An 18,507-nucleotide genomic window follows, 5' to 3' on the forward strand; every position below is an offset into this window, starting at 1 on the left:
GGTGTGTAGATAAATCTGGAGGTCGTCCGCATAAAAAAGATGTTTAATTGTGGAACTGTCAAGTATGGTTTGCAGGTCATTGACATAGAGACTGAACAGCAGGGGTCCCAGGACAGAACCCTGTGGAACACCCAGATTGGTTTCAAGCCACTCTGAGGTTCCGTTTTTATTCGAAATTACCATCCGAGATCGCCCTTGTGAATATGATTTAATCCACAGGAGAGCTGCCCTAGAGAACCCCAGCTGTCTCAGTTTAGATAGTAATTTAGAAGGTGAGATGGTGTCAAAGGCCTTGCTGAAGTCAAACATCAGCATAAGCGTCACCTTCTTTCTGTCAATTGCCATGCGTACGTCGTCGGTCAATTTTAATAACGCTGTTTGTGTACTGTGGTGTTTGCGGAAACCAGCCTGGAAGGGGTCGAGTATATTATTTTTGTTAAGATACTTCGTGATCTGAGTATGCGCGATCTTCTCGAGTACCTTTGAGAGGAAGCAGAGTAATGCAATTGGACGAAAGTCCTTAACGTTGGAAGGAGCGCTGGTCTTTCTTAGCGTGATTAACTGAGCCTGCTTCCAGATACTCGGAAAGATTCCCTGAGTGAAGGAGTAGTTAAATAATTTAAGAATAAATTCGCCAATAATTGGGAGAGCTTTGACGACCACCCCGTACGGAACACCGTCGACACCCCTCGCTTGCGAGGAAAAGTGTGATATAGCAAGGACGACATCGCATAGTATGAAGGACATAACCTCAAAAACTGAGGATGATAGCATAAGTGATACAGCGAAATTGATTATTGCTCAAATACAATAAGAGAAAACTGAGGTTATAAGGTTATAAAGGAAAAAACTATTATATGAAGTCTCGTGTTCATCGCAGAAGTCATTGGAAAATGATAGCGCTGAGAAGTTCAACATACTGAATACTGAACATTTTCTATTGAAGCAACTTGTTGGAGAACTTGCAGAAGAAAAAAACAGTAAAAAAAAAAACTAGAAAATAAGCAGAAGGAATTTATACCACCTAGTTCGACTTATGCCTAGGTGACTAATCAATCGAAAACACTCCATAAAAAAAGTTCCAATGATAAAAGTAAAGAACTTGGACACCGAAGCTATAGACTTGAGAAAGAGAGTTATTGAATGCCTAACGCTCGAAAAAGAATTCAAACCAAAAATACTACATTATGATACGTACGACTAAAACGGTTCTTATCTTCTCAATACGCTCGGGTACTAACTACGCGCCATGTGAAACTGAACCATGTAAGTCACGAATATCGTAATGTACTATTTTTGGTTTGGATATTTTTAGAATCAACTAAAATTTAAGTGCGAGCATAAAAATTATATCACCCATGCGTTAGAAATAATCTTAGTCTGCTTCTTAATATACTATTGACATTATATTGATTTATAATACTTATTTATTTGTTTGTGTGTGATTAGTAATGCATGCAATATTTCTCAGGTAATATAAAATGTATTACAGAATTGAAGAACCACTTATTTTGAGTACAAAAATGATGCAAATTGAGCAATTGATAATTACTATTTTAACTAAAAAATTTTTTAAAAACTCAGTTTCTATTAAATAGTTGAAGTAAATATATTGACATTTATAAGGATGAAGAAGCTCAGAAAATGGAGAAATTATTCAATTTTTTGTAATGGTAAGAATATTTCAGTATTAATTATAGCTTTCTTATTCATTCAATTCATTAAATTATCATTTTCTTAATGCGCATATGAATATGTGCGGATTTGTTTTTATGAAACTATAAATCTGTTAAGTAGGAGTTTTTACTGCCCTTTTAACTAATAATCCCCGGGAACACGAACCAACCAGCCCCCTATACAGGAGACGCCAAAACAACCTGTTAGCTACCGCGGCTTGACTGTTTGTTTGAATTTGAATATTGACGACGGTGATTGAATATATCTAGTATATTTCACTTACTTTGTTTCGTAGACGTAGATGACTGTTGAGTTGACTTAAGACAATACTACACTATCTCCAAAATCGGAATGATCCGTTCTCTAAAAACCACCTGGGATTGGGTTTGGCAAAATAATCAGCCGTGACGTCAAATTAATGAAGACTCAATGCGGTAGATCTTCTTTCTCTGGGTTTTATTTTCGTGATTTGAATATTTTCTAGTACATAAATTTTGACGTATGGTTCTAATTAAATTTTGACTATGATGATTAACCAAAACTCAGATTGAAACTCTATTATAGAACTCAATGTAAAACTCAATATAATACTCGAAAAAAAATAAAATGCGTCCTTACTCTTGGATCGCACACACTGGAATGGAGATTCGGGGGAGGTGGTACTACAGAGAGAGTCGAGGCTTTCTCCCACGCAGGGTGCTTACTTCTCCTCTCTTCGCACTTCAGCCTAGCCGCGCTCTCTTTCTTGCTCATTAGACCTTATGGGCCTAAGCTACGGTCAACGGCTAAACTGCAGCGTCGACTGTGCACGCTCGCTTTCACCCGAGGGAGGAGAAGTTTGTTTTTGGTATAGGGTTACTTCTTGCGTTCGTTAAGCGTCGAAATTTCTGGATTTGTGATGCTAGTATGTATAATTTTGTATTGTTGCCGGGGTCAACGGTCCAACTTGTTGATTTTAGTTTCTGTTGTGTTGTGTTTTGTTCTTTTTCTGTCTTTTGCTGTGCAGTGGATCGTGTTGATGTGTATACTTTGTTGTAAGCTAGTCTTTCGAGTGCGTCATTTGTGTCTTTTCTACTGCTTTGTCTGTGCTGTCCTGGTTTTCAAACTGGATGAATGCAGTGTATCGTCCATTTTGTCCGTCTTCAGGCTCTAAGTGTCTTACGTCTATGATATTTCCGAATTGTTGGAATGTCTCTATTAAATTTTCTCTTGTCGTATGTCCGGGTACTCGTATACATACAGTATCCGGTGTTTGCACGTATTATATTGTTTTCTCCTGATTGGTTTGTTGTTTTGTCGCTGGTCCCTGTATGTCAGCGTTCGTTTACTGTATGTGTTCTTTGTATTTGTTGATTACTTTAAGCGCATAATTTTTCATCTGATACCTAGTTGTTATAGTTTTGATGTCTTTGTCTTTCGTCGTGTGGTGTTCGGTGTTGCAGGGCCCATGTTGTCTGAATAATGCCTCTGCGTCTATTGTCGTACCTATGTATGTGGCTGTCACTGTGTAAGCATCTGTCAAGTTTACTTTAACGAGTCGTACGTGGTCTTGCGGGCTGTATATATGTCGTAGGGTTAAGTTCGGCTCATTAATGGTGTAAGCTTCGATGTTGTCTGTTGAGTTATTGTCATTGTTAGCAGTGTTCTCCTTTGAGGCAATTCTGTCATTATTATCAATGTTGTTATTGTTTGAATCGTCAGTGTTGTCCGTAGAGTCGGTGTAATTAAAGTGCTCAGAACTGTCAGTGCTAGTTTCTACAGCGTTTGTTGGTTGGTCTGTCTGTCTGTTCAGTTCATAATCACGTAGTAGCTTTATCGTACCTGTGCTTGTCCTGTACGTTATTGTCAATGTGCCTGTGGCATAGTCGGTTCCGTGATTGGTAAGTCTAAAGTTCTTGGTGTTGTTTGGTCCGTACTTATTCAGTAGTGTCATGACAACGGGTAGTTTTCCTGGTGGGCCAAACCGGATGGTGATGTGTGTCGATTCCTCGTCAAACATTTCTGTAAAACAAGGTATGAAAAATTCGTAAGAGAGAAAGAAAAAAATCTAAGCATTATTATTAAATGGGGTATTCGTGGGGTATATGGCGGTCAATCATTCATTCTCTCATTCACACATGTTAATTGGTCCCATCTCATTGCTTACTTTTCCTAATCTATAATCATATCGCTATCGTTTAAAGCATCGTCTATTATTTTGAGGGTGTTTCGGATTTATGTTGATTCTGGTCATTTGCGCTGGCACTTGTCGTAGGGTTGCTGGTAATGGAATTTTCTTCTCTGTTTTGTTTCTGGCTTTCCAGTCTGGCTATTTTGTCCTTTAGTTCCAATATGGTTTCTTTTAATGGTTGTAGTTTGTCTAGAGGGGCTTCATTGGCTTGTTCTTGAGACCATTTTGCTTGTTTCTTGCAAGTCACATCGTGTAAGCTGTATATTTCTGCTTCTATCATTCTTTTGCATTTTTCGTGGAACTTTGTGGTAGTGTTTTCTTGTGCAATACGTGGGAGTCTTCTTGGTTCTGGTTCTCTCTTCTTTGGCAATTCTGGATACGGTATTCGGTCTACTAGTGGTAAATGCAGCACGGCTAACATTCGTTCGTTTTGGTGTATAGCATCGATCTTCGATATTTTGGCTAGTTCTTCTGCTCTCATGTGCTCTGGCGGTATTGGGAATTCTAAGTCTCGACTCACTCTTTTTACGTCCATGTTCATTTGATGGAGCACATCTTGTTTCATGAGTTCTGGGTGTATTTTTCCTTTTTTAGCTTTTGTAAAATTGCTAATAGTTTCTCATTGCTTTTGATGACGTGGTCTAATGTTGATTCCAATCGTTTTACGTATATCATTATTTCGACTTGGTAATTCATTCCTTCCTTTTCTCGTAGCACACTTTTGATTGTTTTTGTTAACTCTCTTTCAAATCCTTGTAGCACTTTGTGATGGTTGCTGGTTATGTTGTATAGTTCCTCGAATTTTGTTGAGATTATGTTAGAATTGCTGTCTATCAGATGTAATTGTACGAACTTCTTACTCTGAATGACTGCATAAAATCTTCCACGTTGATGTAGATGTTGAGTTTCCATGTTGCTCTTTTTATTCTGATCACGTCCAATTTTTCAAAATATATTCCAGGATTGGGTTTTAGGGATTCTATCTGGTATACAGGTTTACATCTGCTCTCGTTGAGTAGATGATTAAGTATTATTATTAAAATATTTAAAATTCTCATCCTGTAACATTATTACTGATTAGTCGAGGGAAACTGAATCATCATCATCAGACTTATCCTCTACTAGTTTTAATTCGTCTATATGTTTTCGTATACGCTTGCCATTGGAGTATTCCAAAATGAGATTTCCTTACCTAAAAATTCAATTATTTTCAGTGGTTTATTCCTATAAGCATCGAATTTACTTACACGGGGTTCATTGATTAGTCTCGCATATCCGCCTACCTTACCCTTAAATGTTTTAACCTTTTTGTCGTATCTTTCTTTTGTTTAGACTTTGTTCGCTATTTGGGTTTCGCCTGCTAAGATTTTCATTTCTTCTAACCTTAATACTAAGTCACGCATATAAACATTGTATGTTTTTAATTTTTCGTCAGACGGTATTCTCAACGGGTAACGTGCTATTCGCCCGTAAACTAGTTCGAATGGGGTGAAGTTAGTGACTGCATGCACGCTGGTGTTATAGGTAAACGTCGCAAATGGCGTTAAATGGTCCCAATCATCGTGAGTATATTCTAATGAATTCTATGAGTGGGGCGTGGCTCCTTTCTAACGACCCATTTGTTTGCGGTCTATATCCTGAAGTGGTGAGATGGTTAATTTTAAACAGTTTGAGTAGAGATTCGACTATGCTAGAGAGACAACTGGTGACTCTGCCTGAGAGTATGGCTCTTGGTGCTCCGAACTGCAAATGGGCAAATGAGGTACTTTGCTAGTGCATCAGCTATTGTGGTGGCATTAAGGTTCTTGATGGGTATGGCTATCAGATATTTCGTTAAATTACACTGCATTGTTAAGAGGTGACAGTTGCCTCTTGGAGTCATTTTGAGTTTTCCAACTGTGTCAATTGAAACTTTGTGAAATGCGTCTATTGGAGTGTCCGTGATTATCATTGGTTCTCTTGTTTCGAATCTCTCTATATTCTGCTCTTGGCAGCTTGCACATCTTCGAATGTAGTCTTGAACATCATTCCTCATTCCTGGCCAATAATATCGTTCTCTTATTTTATGGTAAGTTTAATTGATTCCCTTGTGTCCTCCTGTTAGACTGTCTTGAAGATGGCTGATTATTTCGTTTCTGTGTTTTTCAGCTGGTACTTCTGCTTTTCCGTATCACATTGTCACTCTTATTCCGCTTTGATGAAAATGTTTGTAAATCATCTCTCAGAAGGCTGGTGACTCTAATTGGTCTAATATATCTCCTTTTCTTGCCACTCGGAAACTTTTGATTTCTTTGTTGACGAGTGTCACAGTCTACTGATAGGAAATGAACAATGTTGTCTCTTTTGTGCTTGAGGCATTCTCTTATGGTAATTATGTTGTGAGGAATTTTCTTGAATTCCTTGGTTATGTGTGTCGCGGCATCTTCCGATTCGTGGTCATCTCCTGCTGGAGTGTAGTTTTTGTTTAGTGGCTCCATGTCTGGTGGTGTGGGCAAAAGAAAAAGCATTGTCACTTCAGGTGGTTTTGAAAATCGTATATCTATCATTGATCCTTCTTTTGCTTCTATTTCACTTAACACTCCTAATTTTTTTCGATTTCTGATTTTATCTCTCGGCGTGCTGTTGTCTGTAGGACTGTCGCTTTTTATTGTTGGCGTCACTGACAGCGTTCTTCTTGGTGGTGGCCTTATTATGTCAGTTACACTTTCAACGTCCGATTCGTTCCCTGTATCATCTTTGTTTGATGTTTCTTGTAGGTTTCTTGTAGGCTCTCGCCTGAGGAAAACACCTCTTCGTCTTGTGTTTCTCCTTCTGTTGTTCCCGACTCTTCTTGTCGCAATCCGCTATACCTGGGATCAGGTATTGGAGGTTTGTCCAAATCACTGTCTTCATTGGCTGTAGATGATAGCCATGATCTTCTAGATGGGTTAACTGTCAGAGAGAAGATTCCGAAAGTTCAACCGATGCAGATTCAGATACATCAATGACAGTTAAACAGTTTTACAGTGGTAGCTTTGGATGTTGATGTTTCGGTTTCTGCTGACTTTTCTGTCTTTGTTTTTCTTCCTATTACAGCCGTCTTCAGTACTTTTGGTATTGCGCCTTGTTTGATATACTGCCCCACTGGAATTTGTGTTTGCGTGCGCCTTGCTCTGGTTCTCTGTGTCATTACGCTATGGTCTAATTTAGGTGCCTCTTTATTGGGTTTTGAGCCTATTGGTTTCCCTCTTCCTCTGGGTTTATTTGTTATGTCATCTGCTGATTGTATTCTGCTTCGTGGCTGTATTGTTGCCTTGGATGACGTTGTGGTCGTTACTGATGATTTTTCTTGTTTCTTTTGTTTCTCCTCTATGACCATCACCTTTATACTAGGTAGATTCTCTTTGATTTCTTCTTCAGTCATTTCTGGCTGGTTTCGTGATAGCGCATCAGCGTTTTTATTTAATTTGCCTGGTTTATATTTGAAGGTATATTCGTATCCAGTGAATCTAAACATCTATCTCATTAACCTCTGTCCTGGATCTTTTCTGCTATGCATCTAGTTCAGTGATTCATGATCACTCACTAGCGTGAACTTTCTGCATAATAAATATTGTCTAAATTGGTGCAAGGCATATAGTACAGCGAGACGTTCTTTTTCTGTAGTTGAGTAATTTCTTTCAGCTTTGTTGAGCGCTCTGAATAAATATTATACCGGGTGATCAAAACCGTCTTTTTCTTGACTGAGTACTGCACCGATGGCGTAATCAGAAGCATCTATGGTTAATGTGAATTCTTTATCAAAGTCTGGAAATTGTAAAATTGGTTCTTTCATCAAACATTCTTTTAGTTGCTGATAACTGTTCTCACACTCTTCTGTCCATTCAAATTTTACACTTTTCTTTAGTAGGTCATTGAGTGGTTTCGCGATTTTTGTAAAGTCTTTTATGTATTTTCTGTAATAGGTGTGGCAAGTTTTGCTATAGCGATTACCTTTTCTGGGTTTGACTCTATGCCCTTAGCGCTTATGACGTGTCCCGGAATCCGACTTCTCTTCTAAAGAACTCTATTTTATCTGGTTGTAATACTAGTTTCGCATATCTGAGTCTCTCAATCAAGTTTCTAATTCTTTGTTCATGTTCTTAAAGATCTTTACTATATACTATTATATCGTCTAAGTAAACTAGCATCTGTATGTTCTGTAAACCTCTGAGTACCTTCTCCATTAGTCGTTGGAATGTAGCCGTTGCATTCTTCAATCCCTCTGGCATTCTAGTGTATTCATAGTGTCCATTGATGGACGTGAAAGCCGTCTTGTAACAATCTTCTGGGGCCATTGGTATTTGTTGGAAACCACTTGCAAGATCAAAAATGGAAAAGTATGTGGCTCCTCCCAATTGATCCATTATATCAGCGATGTTGGGTAGGGGGTAAGCATCTCTGATTGTCTTTTTGTTGAGTTCTCGGAAGTCGATCACCATTCTCCATCTCGGATTTCCGTGACTGTCAGGCTTTTTCGGTACTATCCATATTGGTGAGTTGCATGGTGAATTTGACTCTCTAATAATTCTATCTCGTAAGTTCTTTTCTACACTTTCTCTAACCACTTATTTATGTTTTGGCGGATGTCTGTATTGTTTCGTATTTATAGGTATATCATCCTCTAAATGCATATGGTGCTGAATCATGCCTGTGCATGGTAATTTGTCTCCAAGTAATAGAAATCTGTCTAAATAATCCTCTATAATACGATCTACAAGTTTTAATTCTTCTTTATTTAGGTGGCTTCTTCTAATGGCTTCTTTTACTCTCTCTAATCGTTTAATTTTGTCGACTACAATTTCGCCGTTAAAATCACTATCTGTCTTTTCTAAAAATTCTGGTTCAGTTTCGAACGGTATGAGTTCTTTGGCATCAACTTCTATGGTGACATCGTGTTCACTTGTATTTATTGCTAGCATTTTGCAGGTATTATTGTCATTGATTACTACTCCTTCTCCCAGGAATACGTCTTTGTTTCTTACATCTATTCTTGGTATGTATCCTTCTTTTAATTCAGTTTTAATCAAATTGATTCTGACGACTTGTCTCGTTCTGGCTTTTATAATGTGTTTTGTTTTCATGGGTACATCTGCATTTTCTGAAGCGTTCATGTTACATGATTCTTTGTCATTATTTCTCTCCTCAACTTGTAGTATGTCACTCGATTTGTAAGGGTTGTGTGCTCTTTTTCTTTGCTCTCTGTATTCCTTTTCCTGTCCCAAAAATGGCATTGGATGCATTACGTCTCCGCTCACCATTAGAACGTTGTTGTGATAAGAGATGACTGCTTCTTCCTTCTTTAAGTAATTTCTTCCTAATAATCCAGCGTGTGGTGTTGGAAAGTCGTCTCTAACTATGTGAAATTTCACTGGACTATTCTTGATGAGTAGATAAACAGATCCTAGAGTTGGTACCGTTTCTGTAGTAATCTCTCCAAGCCATCGTACAACTTGCATATTTATTGGCATATTGTCGTCTATGAAGCCTAATTTAAATTCACCGTTGCTCCATTGTCTATCATGAATGTCATCCATGGTTTAGTGGTCTCTTCTAGCACTCGTATTTTCACTGCTGTTGGTTCATCATTTTCCCAATTAAACTTTTCAGGTCCCGTGCAGTTGGTTGAACACATTCTTGAAACTCGGGCTGTTTTGTCAGGATTGTCATTAGCGGTGCTCTCTGTGGTCCATAGTTGTTCTGGCTGTTCTGATTTAGGTTCTGCTTCCCTTGGTCGTAGTTCTGCATTTGTTGTTGGTATGTGTGTTGATCTGGATCCTGCTATTGTCTCTGGCTCTGGTTTTGTTCTTGGCTCGTCATTCTTTCTCCATGACGAGCCCCTTGAGAGTTTAAATTCTCTCTTTCATTATTTTTCATTGCCTTTGCATATATTATGAAAACTTATAACATTAAGCGAATCGAATTCAACTTAAGGTAGTTCACCGGCTGCAGTGGTGCTCAATTAGGATTTTTATTGAAAAATTCCTTTTTTAAGATATTATACAGTGTTATATAATGTCAAAACCTTACAATTCATAGTATCTAACATTAGAATGGTGATATGAATTATTTAGAGTATAAAAAAATCTGAAAACTTGTAAGAGAGATAAACATTGCATACCTATATAGATATACTGATAGCATGGGATGAAAACTTTGGATTGTTGTATCTTAAAAAAAAGCCTTGTTTGTCCTATCCAACTTTTTCTCCATATATTGCTATTTTACACCATAAGCTAATTTTTTAAAAATAGTCTAAGAAAACTTGCTTCGCAATTCAACTCAACGTCCTCAAAATTCGGACTCGGTATAGGCTTCCCATGTTAAAATACAAAATTTCAATGTTCAATATTTTCAAAAATAATGTCGCTTGGGGGGTAAACAAAATACCACGTTGTAGAGGACACTTAATTGAACATGTAAACAAAGTTTGAGCGATATCCTAAAAAAACAAATATTCTGGCGAACTACCTTCAGCTGTGTAACAGATTTACACCAACTAAACCCATCTCTCTTACAGCCAGATGAAAAAACACCCAGCCGTAAAAAGGAAGCCCTCTTTGTCGTTATCGATTCTCGGTAGAGGTGCCTAGCTCGATCTTCTATGCCCCTGAACATCGCGGTACCACCGTAAAGCAATGGGGGGGGGGGGGGAGGTATTTGCCCGCTTCTGGTTGATGTGGTTGTCATTACTATAATCATCCTTCATTTTCTGCGTCGCACACACACACACTTACATACTCGAACTTCGTCTTCTTCTGTCTTCTTTGTATTTTCTAACTTTCTTGAGAATCTCTGCTGCATAGTTGTTAACTGGGCACCATCCATCCTCTGAAGTTAGCATGTCATAATCGACTCAGGAGTAATGTTCTGAAGATAACTCTTGAGTTCTCCTTGCTCCTGATGATATCGTAAGCACTCGCAAAAAACGTGCTCAACATCCTCAGTTGCATCCGAACATATTGGGCAGTTCGGACAGCCGTCTAGTTTGAACCGGTGCAGGTACGCCCAGAAACATCCGTGCCCGGTCGAAAACTGCGTGAGGTAGTAGTTAACTTTTCCATTTGTTTTCCAATCCAGTCTTCTTGATGAGTCTATTGGCCCTTGCCAGTAGCGTCCCATCTTGTTTGCCATTCAGCCATCGTCTTCTTTCTCTCGGCATTCCAGATCTCTGTCTAAACTTTTGTCATTCGTTCGTCTCCTAGGTTCGAATACGTCCTTACTTCCTAACGCTATAAGGTCATTGGGCGGCATGCCTGCTATAATGCAAACAGCAGCGTATGATACCGTATGATAAGCGGACGCCACTCTTAGTGCACTTTGCCTATACACGGTAGTCAACTTTTGTGCATACGATTTTACCCGCATCGCATCTACCCAAATTGGGGCCCCGTATAGCATAATTGATGTGATTACACTGGCTAAGAGTAACCTTCGCTTCTGCGTTGGCCTTCCTACACTTGACATCAATCGGGATAGAACAGCGCCAACTTTTGCTGCTTTATCACTGATTAGTTCCAGATTCTGTTTGAAACTTAGTCTTGCATCGATGGTGATACCCAAGTATTTTATGGTTGGTTGAGAAACGATTTTATGTCCATCCACCGTCAGTGTAATTTCTTTCATCTTTTTCCTACTAGAAATTAAAATAACTTCTGTTTTGTGGCTAGCAAGTTTCAGATCTGTCTCTGTTGACCATTCGTGTATTATACGGGTTGACTCTTCAGCTATGTCTGTCACCTCTTCTTCATGTTTTGCTACTAATACTACTGCTATGTCGTCAGCAAATCCGACGACTGTTGCTCCTTCCGGTAATTGTAGCTTTAGTACCCCGTCGTACATGATGTTTCAAGTCAGTGGGCCGAGTACTGACCCTCGGGGAACTCCTTCTGTAACTTTATAGGTCTTGGTATTGTCCTCAGTGTCATATAATCAGATTCTGTCCTTTAAGTAGTCGGACATCATCCTTCTTATACATAAGGGCACATCCTGCTTCCGGAGTGCCTCGTAATCTACCTTATCCTTCTATAAATTAATCCATTCTGGCGCAGATACTGCGTTCTAGGATCTTGCCTTAAGTATCCAGCATGCAGAGTGGTCTGTGTGATGAGGACTCCTGGGATTGTTTCTTTTCCTTTGGCAGAAGCACTTATAACGGGGTGGATTTTCGGGGAAATCCAGGCGTGAGATTACGCCACTCACTCGTTAATACTGGCTTCAATATCGCCCGACTGTATTTATCAAACGGGTGCCAGGTTGAACGAATTTAACTTCAGACAAAATTCGATAACACGTTACCGGCTAATGGAGACTTCTTATCTATGAGGAGATTCGGCCGTGGATAAAGTCGGGAGACAAATCATGACACTTTATATTGACACACTGAAATCACACGTCTTTATTTTTAGCTAATTATGCGATTCACAACAATGCATCGACTGAAATTCGGCGGCGAACCTAAACCCGAGTGATACGCTTACGCGAACGAAACTTCCAACGGTTACACAGAATGGCTCCGCGAATCGAGCAAGCATGGCTATGAAATTCTTAAACGAATACTTCACTTGGTCAACCTCTGTAAATACTCTCTGCTAATCTTCCTTCCTCTCGTTCGGATGATGTATCGTTCCCTGAAACTTCGCCACGACAAGAAAAACACTAATTTATTTGTGGCACTACCAGGGGGTCTGTTCTAGGCAGCGATTCGAAACCTAATTTATTTTCTACAACTGCTTTCTTCTAAGTCTCGTACCCAAGTGTTCAAGTCACCTCGGCGAATTTCGACACGAGGTCTCGCATACAATTGCGCACATGCGCTATACATACTTCATTAATTTATTGTTGTATTACAAGTTTTCTGACAGAATATTTTGCTCAGAAACACACCCTCGCGAGTCAGTAGCACTCCTTCATTCAGTACATAATTTTCGATTTGCAAATTACATTATCTCATTCTGGCTAAATAATTCGTATACTCATACAACGACTCTCACACACACACGCTCGGCTTATCGGTAAATTGCGAGCGGGTCCGCACGACGCGGTTTTCCCACTCTCAGCGGTTCGCTCTCTTCGTCACTCACGCTGGTTCGGCGCCACACTGGCTTCTTCCATGTAGTGTATGCGTGTGGATCGGCGAGATTGTAGTAGTGAGGCTGGTGGCAAAGCTACGCAGTATAGCTCGGCGTGGTCTGCTACTCTCTCTCTCTTTCTTTCTGACGGGAACTAGTAGCGATCATCCGACTGCTATTTTTCTCTCTCCTTTCTACAAAACAGATTCCCAATGCTACTAGTACCAACTCATAGAGTGGTACAGCCCCGGTAGGGAGTAGCATGGAAGAGAGAGAGAGAGAGAGAGAGAGATTTTTACCTCTATGGTTACCTTGTTGCATTCCCCCTCCCAAAACTAAACATACTCGGAATGTTGCAGTTTTCCACAACAAATATCCCAAGGTTCTCTCTCTCTCTCTCTCTCTCTCTCTCTCTCTCTCTCTTTCTCTCAACACTCTCCCGAGACTGCATGGCTGCAAAAATTGCATGATTAGCTTAAAACTAGGTTGTCGACGACAGATTATCGAGTTGAGTGCGACGGTACGTTGTCCGTCGCAAGGCCGCCTTTCCCGAGAGAGTAATAATTGCGTTTTGCAATTATTAATGCGCGTATGATTTTGTTTGTTTGTGAGAGTCGGAGAAGAAGAGGAGTTTTGGAGAAACAACAGAGCAACGAGCAGTCGTCGAGTGTTCCAGGAAAGGAGTCGTGGGGAGAGAATTCGAGGAATGCGTGATCGCGGACGCGAAATGTAGCTCTGCCGTGAGTGAGAGATTAGATTAATTGGTTTTATTTTACGTACAATGTGTTGTACGATCAATTATGTACAGCAGGAGTAGTAAGTGTACAGGCATAATAATAGTAAAAGATGTCTGTTGTGGTAGATGTGTAGTGTGATGATAAGGTGAGAATGAGTTAAGCGAGAGTGTGTGCGTGTGCGTGAGTGTGAACATGATGTTCATGTGTTTTCGAGTTCGAAGAAGTGCTCTTTAGCTAGTTTCCTGAAACCTGAGATAGAAGCAGTATTACGAATGTGTGATGGTAGGTTGTTCCATAGGTATGAGGCGCTGATATGAAACGAGTTCCTCAGCGTCTCCGTCGCGAAGGTAGGAATATCCAGAGGTGTCACCTCCCCCCTAACAGGCCGGAGTATCACGCGGAAGTCGAAGTATGCCAGTACATATGATGGTACGGCTGTGTTAAACATCTTTCGTAAGAAACAAGCAGTGAAATACCTCCTGCGTCCTGCAGTGGTTAGCGACTGCAGCTCCCCCCTGTACGGGGAGATGCGCTCATCTCTCCTTACACCGTAGATGTAACGAATTCCTGTATTCACGAGCCTCTGTAGTTTTAAGTCGAGTTCCTGCGTCAGGTCACAGTATACAAGAGAGCAATAGACAATAAGGGGAAACAGGAGCGCTTGCACTAAGTGCTTGCGCAACCTGAGATTGGTACTCTTTCTGAAAAAGTAAAGCCTGTACATTAGTGAGTGAGCACGCTTACACACTTGTGTAACGTGCTCCTTCCACGTAAGTTTAGAGTCGAGCACCAATCCCAGATTACGCACGGAAGATTCAAAGCTGACCTGGGCACCCCCAATGATAATATAGGTGTTAGCTGTTGAGGGTAAGGCGTTTATGTAGTAGGGAGAGCCCAGGACAATTGCTTTGGTTTTAGCAACATTAAGTTTTAGCCTGTTCTGTGCAGCCCAGCCCATTATCCTCTCGGCATTAGCACTCATCTTGTTTGACAAACAATCGAGCTCCTCAAGGTGGCATTGACTGTAAATTTGCAAGTCGTCCGCATAGATGAGATGGGAAACATCGGTATCAAGGCAGAAACCGATGTCGTTGATGTACAATGCGAATAGCAAGGGACCCAGAACGGATCCCTGCGGGACGCCGATGTTAAGACGCCGAGGAGAAGAACGCTCACTATTGTCACCAACGACGGCCTGCTCTCTCCCAGAGAGGTAGGAGGCAAACCAGCGAATGACTTGCTTTGAGAAGCCGAAAGTGGATAGCTTTCTCAGGAGCCTGACGTGATACACAGTGTCAAACGCCTTGCTAAAGTCGAAGAGAAGGAGTAGTGTTACTTTCTTTTTGTTTATCCCGATCCTGGCATCATCAGTTAGCTTAATTAGGCCAGACTGAGTGCTGTGACCAGTGCGGAAGCCTGTTTAAAGGTTGTCTAGCAATAGCCTTGATTCAAGGTATTCTGAGATCTGCTTGTGCACCAGCCACTCCAGGGCCTTGGAGAGAAAGCAGACAAGTGAAATCGGACGGTAGTCAGTCAGGGCTGTTGGTGAACTGATCTTGTTGAGTGCGCGCACAAGTGACAGTTTCCAGGCAGATGGGAAGCAGGGCACGCTCAGAGACAGGTTGAAAATGTGACTTACAAGGAAAGGTACCCAACCCGAACTCACCGATTTTGATGATTTTCATATATGTTGTAGAACATAAAAAAATAAGAGACACGTATTTTTTTTATCGGCTAATTTTCACTTTTAAGGGGTAAAAACCTCCCCTAAAGTTAACCCCCAAAAAGCGTTTTTTTTAAATATCTCGGCTTAAAATTAATATTTTTCAATGAAACAAATTGGAGGTTATTTCTTACAAAAAGAGCAAGTATTTCATGGTGATTTGAAGAGTAAGGGTAGCATCCCCTATTTTTTAGGGGTTGAAAACATATATTTTTTGGCATAATTTTATAATAAAAATGTTTAAACCGACTAAAAAAAATTGGAAAATATGTTTAAACATCCTTAATAACAAAATTTAGTTGACGTCTTTCGGTGTTTTCATAAATATTATCCCTAAGGGGGTAAACCACCCCTAACACAAAATAACTGTAAATATGTAATTCAATCCATAATATTTTGTAGAAGGTTTGTATATAAGGGTTTTCGAGATCGCTCTTTGCAAATCTGATATCAGATTTTGAAAATTCAAAATGGCGGAACCAATGTGGTGGACGAAAATGTCGAAAAAAAATTTTAACTTTCATAAAAACTTGTTATAAATGTGTGATCTTTGAAGCCTGTACATGTGAACTAAAGAGCCTTAAACCCTAAACCCCTAAAGAACAAATAGGCTAAATGGTTGTGCTTTTTAACCAAACCACCTCAAATTCCTAAATTTGTAAACAAGAAAATTCTGTGTGTGAAGCAGTTTTATAATTTCCGTAGAAATTGTTATCAGAATGTTATTGAAATTCCTTTATTGTAAATTCAACTTATAATGTATTTTTGTTTATAATATTAGAGTAGTGAAGACAGTTGGTTGTGAACCAATGATTGAAGTTTAATTATATTATTTCTCACATGTAAATTCATATCATGATCCATTAACATTACATTATCAGAAAATGTTCGGACAAAGTTTTTCCAAATACGGAATCCATAGACATCAAGTGGTTGTATTTTTCCTGTGGTTCCAGTTGGAATTTTTTTATGTTAATAATTTTATTTTGTGGCATTGTTTCTTCTATAACTTTGTCACAATGACCACTCCAAGAATCAAGTAATAGTATTGAGTGATGGCCTACATAGGGATAAAATATTTTTTCCAACCAGATTTTGAAGTGATCTGCAATTAAACGACTTACTAATTAACTGATCAACGATGTTACAATGTAAAAATTGTTATTAGTTCCCTTACTTGTTGTTAATTTTCCAGATTTGGATGCTTCCACGTACACGTTTTCTGGTCTAAATATGTTTTGTTCTACAATAGGGCCAAACTTGCCACTTGGTTCCTTTAAAACAAGAAATAGCGGTGACAACAGTTGTCCAGTAGCTGATATTAGTGGCTGTATAGTATAACTATGCGTTGTTGCTGAAATTGACTGTACCAGACATTGCACTTGCTTTTCTCCTTCTACTGCTAATGTTCTTCCAGAATGCATTTCTAGCTGAAATCCGCTCTGATCTGTATTATACAAATTTTCGAGTCCAATCCTTGGTATACACGATTTAACGTCATCGATAAATGCTTCAGCTTTAGCCGTAAGTTCTGCACTACTTTCTAGTGTTTTTCTTGTTATGAACTTATTTATTTTCCTAGAAACTATTCGGTGTGCTTGCTTAAATTTGAGTAACCAATGTTTAGAAGCTTTGAATCTAATATCATCAAAACCAATTTCTTTTTTAGCTTGTAAGGCCCATCGAATTATATCTTCATCATGGATAATTGAACCACTGTCGAGAGCTGCTTGAAAATTATCCAGGGTATACTGACAAATTTGTGCCACCTTTATTAATTGAATGAGCCCAACGACGTAGCTGACTAATAGATGATACTTTTTTGAATCTGTTTTGCACTGTTTTGAGACTTAAATTTTGCTTCGTTTTGCTACTTCTCCAAAATTCTACAGCTCTTTTTTTGTATTCAAAATCTAGTTCTTCATTATCTGCTGTACATTGATTTGTTGGTGCTATATCCGGATCAGGAAAATGATGTTGCACTTCATCTTCAATTATTTCCGCATTATGGTCTTTATACTCTTCTTGAAAATCCAAAGAGTCATCAGTAATCATTTCTACATCGTTGAAATAATGTGTTGCATCTATTAAAATTTCTTTTATTTTTTCGGCCAACTCTGTTTTGTGATAATTCGTGACACTATCTGGTATGTTTAACGCTTGAAAGTATGCTAATAATAAGTTTAGAACGTTTAACGGATTAATTTTCATTTTTCAATCTAAAATGAAAACAAGCGGTAAAATTTATACAAGCTGTGTTTTTGCATGTAAGGCACGACTGCTACATTTCCACCAGAATAAAACGAGTGAATGTAAATTGAATCAAATCATTAATTTATGCATTGGAGAAGAATTCTCGTTCCACTTTGTGATGTTCGGAAAACTCTATTTTTGGTTTTATTCAACTTTTATTCACTTTGAAATTGAATAATGTAAATCTATATAAAATCACTAAAGAAAATTTTCTACAACTGTATGATACCACTGACAAACAAAAAGACGTACTATTCGTGCTTTCCGGCATCGAACTAGAATACCCACAAAACTCACTCACTGCCTAAAAAATAACACAGGCAGCTGAGGTAAACACTCGATGAAAACAATCTAAAAAAAGAACATACTGATTCGCACATATTGTCAACAACTTTTATGAGTGAAAGACATTTATCTGTGGAATTATCATTGAATGTACGATAACATTCATTAAACTAATGAATGCATATAAAATTCCCTTTCAATAACAACGTGTTCTTTAATTGCAAATGAAGTTCGAGTATTAATATTCTTTTATGTATTTTTACCAATAACAAAAATTATCATAGTAATATAATAATAATAATAATAAGAAGAAGAATAAGCATAATTGCAATAGCAATAATAACAGTAATACTGATAATAGCAATGATAATGAAAAATAATAATAATAATTAGAATAATATTTATTATTAAATTTAGATTTTTTGATAAATTCATTAAATCGTTGCAAATAGTATTATTATGGAATTCCAGACTGTAAATATTTTACTATAGATACAATAATCATTACTTCGAGAATTCATCTAAAAAACTTTCGGCTTACGAAATAATTGTAACAATGAAAAACTCCCAAGT

The 18,507-nt window shown here is 38.7% G+C and overlaps 1 protein-coding gene across 41 annotated transcripts in view; it reads left to right on the forward strand.

Moving 5' to 3' along the window:
* LOC100117118 (leucine-rich repeat-containing G-protein coupled receptor 4) overlaps positions 1–18,507 on the forward strand; it is a 722,517-nt gene that overhangs the window by 132,748 nt on the left and 571,262 nt on the right. For 17 of the 41 annotated variants that reach the window (XR_004345193.1, XR_004226882.2, XR_004345190.1 and 14 more), the window contains one exon: positions 1,472–1,673. The exons of 16 other annotated variants lie outside the window; for them this stretch is intronic. The gene's annotated coding sequence lies outside the window, so the exon portion shown is untranslated. The remainder of the gene's footprint in view (positions 1–1,471; positions 1,674–18,507) is intronic. 8 more of the 41 variants (XR_004345197.1, XR_004345195.1, XM_031925174.2 and 5 more) reach the window with 1 other exon arrangement.

The sequence above is a fragment of the Nasonia vitripennis genome (genome assembly GCF_009193385.2).
Source record: "Nasonia vitripennis strain AsymCx chromosome 2 unlocalized genomic scaffold, Nvit_psr_1.1 chr2_random0006, whole genome shotgun sequence".
Classification (NCBI taxonomy): domain Eukaryota; kingdom Metazoa; phylum Arthropoda; class Insecta; order Hymenoptera; family Pteromalidae; genus Nasonia; species Nasonia vitripennis.